A 485-nucleotide genomic window follows, 5' to 3' on the forward strand; every position below is an offset into this window, starting at 1 on the left:
TTTATTTTCTAGTATAGTGTGAAGCAAATAACAAAACTTATGAATAGTTTCTTGGATAAAGAACTTATATACTTGAAAAATTTCATAACTTGTATAACTTGAATGAAAAATGTAAACAAAGTGTTTGTCTGCTATGGCATCCCTATTTAAATTAGACGAATTTTAAGGTAGGATTGACCATCTAGATATATTATGTATATTCTCACAATGAACAATATACTAGAGGTATGACAGATTCGGCCGCAGATGCAGCTCAATAGCTTTACATTTGGTTCGTTAAGCATATTGCTACTTTAGACTAACATATGGGTTAATTATCGCTTCGTATTATAGACAGCTTTCCGTGGATATTAAAATTAAAAATTGAAAACTAAATTTGAAAACAAGCGAAATAAATCTAAAATAAGTGTTGGCCCCCCAGCGACAGCTGAAATTACGTATAGGTTTCGTGATATTTTTCCGACATTAATATTGTTTGTGTATAT

The sequence above is a fragment of the Acartia tonsa genome, chromosome 8 (assembly GCF_053477335.1).
Source record: "Acartia tonsa isolate MP-2025a chromosome 8, ASM5347733v1, whole genome shotgun sequence".
Taxonomy (NCBI): domain Eukaryota; kingdom Metazoa; phylum Arthropoda; class Copepoda; order Calanoida; family Acartiidae; genus Acartia; species Acartia tonsa.